The sequence below is a fragment of the Zingiber officinale genome, chromosome 5B (assembly GCF_018446385.1).
Source record: "Zingiber officinale cultivar Zhangliang chromosome 5B, Zo_v1.1, whole genome shotgun sequence".
NCBI classification, from domain to species: Eukaryota; Viridiplantae; Streptophyta; class Magnoliopsida; order Zingiberales; family Zingiberaceae; genus Zingiber; species Zingiber officinale.
The window spans coordinates 124,055,598-124,064,861 of NC_055995.1; positions in this window are offsets into that span (position 1 = coordinate 124,055,598).

Here is a 9,264-nt window from a genome sequence, read left to right on the forward strand (position 1 = left end):
CGGGTCCTGCGAGGCGAGGATGCCGTTGATCGGCCTGGGACCGATCGCTTACCCGATCGATCAGAGACTCCTGATCGATCGTTGGAGCCCGATCGTCCGTGCCTAGATTTCTTCGCAGTGCGATATAAAGACTACCGACGTGGCAAGTATCGCAGCAAAACCGCAAGAATTGCACCGCAGCATAAAATTTCTATATATATATATATATATATATATATATATATATATATATATATATATATATATATATATATATATATATATATATATTAGTTATCATAATATAATACATGAATGCGCTTTATTTTTTAAATTTTTTTTTTATTTATGAATAAAAAAAATTGAAAAAAAAAATAAAAAATAAAATATTTTTTTAAGAGTTTATTTTAGGGTTGAGGCTTTGGTTGGTTATAGTGTTAAAGCTATTTTTTTTTTTTTTTTAGATTTTACCTCTGGGGTTTAGGCTTCCCAATTAGGTTATAGTGTTTGGTTTTAAAAATAAAATAAAATTAAATTAATTTAAGCATTTATTGAGTATTGTAATATGTTAAGGGGATATATTAAGGTATTAAAAATTTATATAAGGAAATGTTAAATTTTTTAATTGATCATATCCTGATCGGTCCACAGACCGATCAGAAGCCTCCCAGACCGATCAGGATATGTCCTGATCGGTCCAGAGGGGCAGGCGCGCACAGTCGCGCATCTTAAGTCCCGTAGGATATCACTACTTTATATATATATATAGTGCGGACTATCTCTATGTATTTTTTTTTATTTTTTAAATATAAGTTTTTCTCAGTTGTGTTTCTTCGTTCTCGTCGAAGTTGCTCATCGTGCTCACCGCGCCTCCTCGCCCGTCGACCATTCGACTATCGTCTGCGGCCTCTGGCCGCCTAGACCCATCCCAACTATAACATGTAGGGAAGGTAAATCTTAGGGGGATAGGTGCTACTCTCGCCTATCACTGAATCCGGTCGTAATCTTGTCGAAGCTTGATCGCGGTCGGAATCTGGTGCGATCGCGACCGGAATCTGGTTGCTGCCAAATCCCGGTCGGTTCGCGGTTGAATTGCAACCGAAATCCAATCGAAATCTAGCCACCACGTTGGCGACTGACGTGTGAACTGCATATCTCACCGAAGCTTAATCACACCCGGAATCTGGCGTCATCGCGGTCGGAATCCGGTGGCTACCAGACCCCAGCTGGTTCGCGGCTGGATTTCAACCGGAATCCGGTTGAAATCCGGCCGTGATTTGGCCACCACGCTAGCGACCGCGATCACGATCGGATTTCGGCTGTGATTCGGGCTGTCGGCGGATGGTCAGCAGATGGTGGGTGGCCGGAGGCGAGGAGGTGGGGCGATCGGTCGACCAGAGGCGAGGAGGCGATGACAAGAGAGGAGAACGAGGATGGTTAAAAAAATATAAAAATATAAACAGGCCCAAATCCGAATTTTAACAAATTCATATATATATATATATTAGAGAGGTTAGAATTTAGAATTTAAGATTTTAGGATATATAATATTAGGTTAAAGAAGGTGAAAATAATAATGAAAGAAACATTAATAATAGATACTGACAGTGCGGATGGATATGCAATTTGTTCATGAGGTGCTAATTTTTTTTTTTTCATAGGTTGCCATCATCACATGACGAATGTATTGAACATCTCTTTTTATCATATTTGGAATTGTTAATTTAATTTCACTCATATTAAGTCAGATTTATTATACCTTAATAATATTTTCAAATTATTTTTTCTTAATTACTATTAAAAATAAATTACTTGAATTGCTTTAGGAATATAAATTCATTGTTTCTTAAATATATAATTTTGTTCAAAATATAACTTGAATTTTAAAACTTTTGCAAAAAAGTGGCTGACATTTGTTAAATTTTGTCCATAAAAATGATTTTATTAATAGATTGAATATATCAATTTATTAGTAGATTAAAAATATCAGTTATATTAAATTGCTACACATTGTAACTTTAGATATATTATAACATTAGAGTAATTTTGACCACATAATTGATTTTAACCAAGTTAAAATCATATTTTAATATAATAATATTTCACATGTAATATTTTTTATTTAATTAAAACTGCTGCAATGCCAAAAAGAAATATTTTTAAAATAAAAAATAAAATGGACTGTCAATTTAATTATTTTTTACAACAATAAAACTATAAAAAAAAATACTCTTTTAACTTTTACCGTAAGTATTCTTATTACTATTATTTTAAAAATTATTTGTTCGATTTTATTTTATTTTTAATCCGCATTATTTAATAATAGATATTTTATTTAGGATAATAACTAAAAGGTTGTTTTTTATATATTAAAAGGTGGAGTGCTCAAAACCTATAATTTCTTCAAGCAGCTTGATGCTAAAAAATCTGGGGAGTGGACGATGTGAAGTTCTGCGTTCAGCTTAATCATGCTGTTACGTTTTGGATGTTGATACATAGGTGTGTTTCAACTAGAGATAAGTAAGATGATCTGGAATATAGACAGTATATTTTTTATAAATAAGTGTTGATGGAGTTAATAATAATGGTTAAATCTGAGTTTTGATAAATTATAAATAAGTTAAAGTTAGACGTGTTATGATCTAACTTTGTTATCGAGTGTACAAGGTTGACTAATCTCAATCGGGATATTCGATTCCCGACAGGTTAAAATTCAGATGTAAGATTCTAATAAGAGTCAGGATGTGCGATTCCCGATAGATGAAGTCTGGATGTGTGATTTCGACAAGTCGGAGTGTTTGATTCTCAACAGATAGAAGTCCAGATGTGAAATTCTGGCAAGGGTCGGAATGTGCGATTCCCGATTGGAGAAAACCGGATGTGCGATTCTAGCTAGTAAGTCGGGATGTTTGATTCCTGAACTCCGAATGTGTGATTCCGGAAGATAACTCTACACCTAGTAAGTAGAAGTAACTTACTGAAGGAAAATGACCAAGTGAGGAAGAGTCCACGTTCGAAGGGATAGTAGGCGTTAATCCAATTTAGATCTATTTCGAAAATCTAAATTGAGACTCTGACTAGATCCTGGTCTCAGGGAGACAGAATCTAATTACTACTCCTTATTATTGTGCTAACATTATCTTGCAGATTATTAGACTAACACTTTTTGCAGGGTAAAAGAAGCACAAAAGGTCTCGGGTGAAAGTGCTTGAGGCACCTTCCATGCTATGGAAGGCGTCTTTATACTGTTCATGGAAAACGCCTTCAGTGCCATGGAAAGCACCTTTCAAGAGATAAAATTTAGACTTTGTCACCGATAAGGAGCGGATTGTTCAGGATTAGATCTCTCACATTGAAGGCGCCTTCAAGATTATGAAATGCACCTTCAAGGCTATGGAATGCGTCTTCCATGCACAATAAAAGGATGATTCGCCCCAGGCTTCAAACATAACTTCAATACGAGCTTCTACATGTTCGATTGGATTTCTAACTGCTTCGGCTTGCTGCTGCTACCCTACTGTGACTCTACTACGCCCGATTGTCGCCAAGAAGCCGCCCAAACACCGAGCTTGAGTTGACCGACTACAAACAAGTGTTTAGTAAAAAGTTAATTACTGCACTTACTTTCTGTAAAAAAAAAGTGTAGCGTGTTACACTTCTCCAACTCTCTTTGTATTCGATTACTCTTCTGGCGGTTCTGAAAGAGGATTTAGTGAATTACCCATCGATAAGTTCGCGGGACCTGGGTCTTAGAGTATGAGTTGCCGAAGACTCTAAACCAAGTAAAAATCGAATCGTGTTTTTTCTTGTTTGTTTATTTCACTTTCTTACTTAATTCTTCATTGTGCATTTTATTTTTCAAAAAAAAAAAAAGTCAATTTTCTAAAACCACATGATTCACCCCTCACTCTCACGTGCATTTTGATCCAATAATGTGTACTAGATATACAGGAACATCTATTCTTTTGATGCTCACCTATCGCGGATTTATAGAGGAGGATCATAGATTGACTATGCATGGGATAGGAAATATCCATTTATCTACAGATACTTCATATTTATACTATACATGGGATAGGAAATATCCATTTATCGATGAATATTTTAGATTTATGAACGATACTATAGAAGTGGATGACTACTAACAAAGGGGAGATATCTTGCTATGTCTTATGTGATCCACCTTGAATGGAGAGGCACATAATACAAATGTTTTTTTGGGCAATTGAATTGTGAAAGGATTTATAGGAGTGAACAGATCTATATATAGAGGACATTAAAAGTGTATTCTATCTAATACTTTTATAGAAAACTAATAAATAGAGAAAAGAAATAGAATAGAGAATAATTTTTTTATCTTATTACTAAGATCAATAGATTTATTTATATAAGTTATCCAAATAATAATGGAAAGATTAAATATAACATACAATTATAAGTATAGTAATGAATATAATATATTTAAAAATATTATTTTTACAATTTAATTCAGGTCGATCTTGATTGTGATGTCAAATATAATAAATCTCAATTGATTAAAATCAATTCGAGATTATTTTTCATTATTGTCATTACTCCAATAAACTCAACGGGAGTGCCTAAACATTGAGTTTGAGTGCTAACTTGGTTAAACGTTGTCTAAATAACGACTTGATAAATATATTAACAATTTGATCTTCAGTAGAGATGTAAGAAACTGAAAGTTGTTGAGTCTCCACACACTCGTGAACAAAATAAAAATCAATCTCTATATGTTTGGTACGAGCATGAAAAATAGGATTTGCCTAAGATAAGTTGTACCAATATTATCATACCAGATTTTGGGCGTAGCAGTTGGGAAAAAGTATAATTCTGAAAAAAGATGTAGTCAAATATTTTCTAATGTCATGTTAGCTATATCTTTATATTCAGTTTCAGTACTTGAGTGAGAGACTGTAGGTTTCTTCTGTTGGGTCACTTTAGAGCTAGAGGGAATAGTTCACTCGCTTCACTTCGATGATAATGTTGCAGTGCTAAACTCGAAGCAATTCTCTCAATGCTAACATAAGGATTTACTTAATATTCACCCCAAGAAGATGTGACTAATCCAAGGGTTTGGTGTGAACACTCTCCACTATGAAATATACTCCTTTTCAGAATAATCCGGAAGTGGATAAATCTTATACAATTCAAGAACAAGAAAATACAACTTGAAATAAGGAAATAAATGCAAATACAAATCGAAAATGACTTAACACTTGGAGCCTTGAATCTCTTAACTTTTCTTGCTTTGAATGCCTCTTGAAGGTGGGAAATGCAGTAGCACTTTGTCTCCCAAAACTTCCAAGAACTGGCGAGCCAAAGTGGAGAAGAGCTTTTGTTGAAATAGTGCCAAGAAAACCCTTTTTAGGGTTATTGTTGGCGCCTTAATCAATTAAGCATCCTCTTGATCGATTACCACGTCATTAACCTGGATAAACAGCTATATTTTCAACTTTAATCGACTACTCTAGTCGATTAAGTCTTTTTGTATTGATTAGCCAGATTGATTCAGCAACATTGTGTTCGATCGTGAGTAATAGCTTAAGCAATTAACCTAATAGCTTAAACTTCGAACAGAAACATTCTGTTTGAAGCAAAAGGCACTGTAATTTATTACCCTAATTGTTTACGGTATTTTAATCAATTACACCAATCAATTAGGAGGTCTTTCTCAAGATTCCAAGCTTAAGCGATTAGGGTAATCGCTTAAGCTATGGTAATCGATTAGCCTAATTAATTACCAAACCCTAACTTCCCGAAACTTATCCTAGGGGTCCTTGCCCAACATCCAGTCAATCATAACATGTTGGGACTCCTCATTGCCTAGCATCTGGTCACCCTTGATCTGTTGTGACTTCTTCACCAAGTGTCCGGTCAAACTTTTGACCCAGTTGAACTTTTCTTCTCATGCCAAGTGTTCAGTCCTTAATGACCCACTTAGATTTCTAACTGTCTGACTTTACTCACTAGGACTTCCTCACTGCCTAGCTTCACTCATTATAGCTTTTCACCTGGCTTCACTCATCAGGATTTCCTTCTGCCTAACTTCATTCACTAGGACTTTCACCTATCTTCACCCATCAGGATTTTCCAACTATCTGACTTCACTCACTAGGACTTCTCATCTGCTTAGCTTCACTCACTAGGACTTTTCACACTAAGTGTCCGGTCAACACTGACTCACTTGGATTTTCTTCTATTTCCAACCTTTACGTTGATCTTACCCTTGCCTAACCTCTAGTTAGGAATTCCCAGTCAAGTATCTGGTCAACCTTGACATACATGACTCTTTTTCATGTTACATTCGTCAACCTTGACCAATCCCCCAAACGGACAATTACACATGCAATCTCCATATATTATCAAACATCAAAACTCAAAATCAAGACTTAAGCTTGAGTCAACTCAAGCTTAGTCAAACTGGTCAACCTTGACCTAAGAAAATTGCACCAACAATCTCTCCCAGGAGCTCCACTGCTTCCAGACCGTCACTTGCCACTAGGTCCCCAAACAAACCATCTCCCACTTCAATTTCATATCAAAATTTAGGGCTTTTTTTATCCTCCTTAATTTGTAGGCAATGATCAATAATTTGGATGACACGCATGATATGATTGTAAGTACCCCGGGTTAGTTTTGATATGGTTAATCAGGTTAAGTTAAATCCTGTGATTTTGATGCCTTGTGTCTAGGTATGCATGAACTTAGAAATATAAAAAGTCGAGCAGAAGATGCAGCTAGCGAGAAGGATGACACTAGAAGTGAGTCGACGTGCTTAGTGCATCCAAGGGATGAGGTGCTGTGGAAGAGTATACTAGCGTAAGAGAAGGAGGCCCGCAGTGCATTTGAGGGACAAGAAGACGGGGAGAAAGTCTTCTCAAGGAAAAAATTGGAGTTGAGTTCGGGTGAGCTCAACTCGGGATGATTGGAGCATCACCCAAGCGATTAGAAATGTTCATTCTTTGATGAACAGTGATAGAGGCACCTCCAAGTGGATTAGAGGCACCCTCACGCCTCAAGAAATAGGCACCCAACTCCTAGAGTGAAGGCACCTCCAACTAGCAAGGAGGCGCCCTCACGCCTCAAGAAGGGTGCGCTCCGCTGGAAGGAGGCACCCTTGCGCATCTATTAATTGGAGGCGTCCTGGAACTTCAATAGAGGCGCCTCCAATGAATAGTAAGTGTCGAGTGACCGTTGCTTCATGGATAAAACATCATCCACACTGGATGGGTCTTAGATGTCTTTGGAGGTGCCTCAACTCAATACTAACTTATCCTAGGAGGTTATAAAAAGTCCCCTGGAGCTAGAAATTCAACAACAATCACTGTATTAATCTTCCTAGCTATTTCTGAGCTTTCAAAGTATGTAAAAGACTTCTCCACCTTCAACAAAGGAGATTTTTAGAGTTTTTCACTTGCCTTGGATGAACAACCACCTAGGTTGTAACCAAGTAATTCTTGTGTCCTTTTACTTATTTTATGAATTTTCTTTTGATTGTCTAATTAATATTGTGTCCTTACTAAGTTCGAAAAGGAATAGATTTCTAACTTTCTTTACAGGCTATTCATCCCCCCTCTAGCCGGCCTAACGTGAACCTTCAATTGGTATCAGAATCCAACCGCTTTAGAAGGACTAACCACTAACTAAAGCAACAACGAGATGGTCGAATCTTGCATTCACTTACCAAAGTTGGAAGGAGAGTTCACCGCTTGGAAGAAGAAAATGGAGGTATATTTTAAAACTGATTTTGACATTTTAGTAATAATTAAGTATGGTTTTGAAGCATCGAAGAACGACAATGGAGGAGAAATTGAAGAGTACCGTTGGACAAAGACTTCGTGGTAAATGGTAAAATAGAATTTCATTAGTTAGTGTACTACCACCATAAGAAGTTAATTAGATCAATGCCTATGAGTCAATCAAAGAACTCTGGAAAAAGTTCCTGGAGTTGAATGAAGGAACCTTGGAGGCTAAGTTAGCAAAACGGGACCTGCTTTAGAATCAACTGACAAACCTCCGGATGGAAAAGGGTGAAATGGTGGCTCAACTGCATGTGAAAATCAAGGATCACCAGACTCAACAACCTAAGAGAAACGGTAACGAATCGGGATTCAATAAGGTATACTCTAAATGCATTCCCGAGAACACCCGAATAGATGTCGATAGTAAACGTCTACTACATTTCCAAGGACCTCGAGGTAAGTAGCTTAGAAAAATTATTTTCTACTTTTGAATTATATAAGTCTAGATGTGCAATAATAAGAAAGGACAAGGAGTCGAACAACAACATCAACCTGGACACAAGGAAGGTCAAACCAAATTTAGAGTCGCCCCTCAACGAGAATCAAGAAGCATACATGGTGAGAAAGTTTTAAAAATTCTTTAAATCTAACAGGTTTAATGAGATGCAGGCCAAGAAAAATCGATGAGGTAAAATAAAAATTAGATGTTACAACTGGACAACTACCCAAAACTGAAAAACAAAGGGTAAAACAAGTCCAAAAACAAAAATTTCAAGGCCATGTGAGACGAACCATCATCATCGGAGTCTAAAAAATAAGAATATGTCAGACTAGCACTGTTGGCCAATCACCTAGAATCAGATGAGGAAGCAACCATGGAAGAAAGTATTGATAAAGGGGGAGCTATCTCAAAAGACAACAAAAATAAAGGGGGGCAATCCAGCTTCAGATTATACATGGTAAGTGAGGTATGCCCTCTACCTCCTGATCAGATATATTTAGGTATTAAATTAATGACTAAATCTTTTTACAAATTAAGGTCTAAATATGTTAAACTAAAAAAAGGACAATAATGAATTAATAATTATTTTTATCTAAAGCATGCTTATTAGAAGATTTTGATAGAATTAAAAATGAAAATGTTAAATTAAAAGAACAAATATAATTCTTAAAAATTTCTGCATGATTAAATTCTTTTATTCCAAATTTTAGAGGACTTAATTGGTATATTAAGAACCATAGAGGATGATTCTGTTTGAAAACAGGAAGGTGGTTAGCTGAGGATGTGGCTGCTGCGCTGACTGACTGTAGACCGCACTCCACTTTGTAAAATAAGTAACGTTAGTACCGAGCCAGAAAAGGGGTCCCCGACGTTGACCCTCTGACACTCAAGTTAGTCACCGGAACTGTAGAAGAAAGTGGAGCAACAGTAGCAGTAGCGCAAGCAGTGAATAACGCGTACCTCCGTCGGGGCTTAGACCCCCCCCCATTATATAAAGCCCTGGCGGGCGACGTGCACACT